At 40.7% G+C, this 1,267-nt stretch overlaps 1 non-coding gene across 1 annotated transcript; it reads left to right on the top strand.

Moving 5' to 3' along the window:
• The first annotated feature begins 846 nt into the window (after positions 1–846).
• Positions 847–953, top strand: LOC142425126 (U6 spliceosomal RNA). The gene has a single exon (XR_012779499.1). It is a non-coding gene; the product is annotated as a U6 spliceosomal RNA (small nuclear RNA).
• The last annotated feature ends 314 nt before the right edge of the window (positions 954–1,267 follow it).

The following is a 1,267-nucleotide window of genomic DNA, read 5'->3' as shown; positions in this document are numbered from 1 at the left end:
ACCACTAGCATCACTTCAAAGATTACGGGATCTCAATCAGTCCTATCTATACTCTCATCAATTTCAATTTGAATTTTGAAGTAGCAATACAATCAACATGATTGTTCCTTTAAGATATGTTTGGGCTAGGATCAGCCTTTATTCTCCCTTCTTCAACAAACTATAAAAAGAAATGGTACAGCATTATCTCTGCAAACATGTATTCTTCCTTAGTCATTCTGCAGTTCTCAATCTAGTCAATGTCAGGGTATTTAATATGACCCATTTTTCATAGAGAATAGTGGTCCCATTTACAGTGTTAAGATTGATAGCACGGTATGCTATCAATCCCAAAAGCTGTGATGCGGGCCATGGACCTGTACCAAAAGATTCCTTTCTGGGCTATCAATCTCGCAGCTCCCCACTGTCTCTGAGCCCTAAATCAGCCTGCTTGATATCTCTCCAGTTTTGTCTTCCTGCATCAGCAGTCTGCCTAAGCACAGCCATCACTCACGACCACTGTTAACTGCCCTTGCTACCGACACCATGCCACGTTCCTCAGCCTCACGCCGGGGGGGGGGGGGGAGTTCTGCTGCTTTATATTACAATGACTTCCCCTCAAGGAGAAGAAGCCATTTTCATCTGGATGTTTTTAATATTTCAAAGCATGATGGAATTAGTACTTCTAAATTTTACTTTAGCAATAGGAGCTTGAAAGGTAGTCAAACACGTTACTTTTGCATATACTTAATTTTTATTCCTTAAAACACACACACAGTTAAAATAACTTGCTACAAAATAGGTACTTTTTGCAAGAAGTGTGCTACTTGAGAATTGCTACGTGTTCAATAAAATCTAAAGGCCATTGTGCTCGCTACAGCAGCACATACACTAAAAGTGGAAGCACATAGAGAAGATTAGCCTAGCCCCTGCGCAAGGATGACGTGCAAATTCATGCATATTAAAAAAAATCTAAAGCCAATATCTCCTTCTTTGTATACATGTGCGCTTAAAGCCAATGCTTCCGATAAGGCAACCTCATAGGCTGTTGCTGTCATATGATTAGTTTCTGGTGCATTGGCTCCAACTCATTAGAACCTCACTTGACAGCACAACAAATTGCCCAATCCTGCACCATCGTCGCACTCATTGGTAAGGTTGAGTTTCTTTCCACCACAGGGGCTCATCTCCCAGTACTATATTCGACAAAGTTCATGGTCCATAGATTGTTACGGGCTGAATTTTTGGGAGTAGATCTTACTTTTTCATTTGTTTTTGCCTGGAAATT

Source organism: Tenrec ecaudatus, chromosome 13 (genome assembly GCF_050624435.1).
Source record: "Tenrec ecaudatus isolate mTenEca1 chromosome 13, mTenEca1.hap1, whole genome shotgun sequence".
NCBI lineage: Eukaryota > Metazoa > Chordata > Mammalia > Afrosoricida > Tenrecidae > Tenrec > Tenrec ecaudatus.
This window is presented reverse-complemented; position numbering and strand designations above follow the sequence as displayed.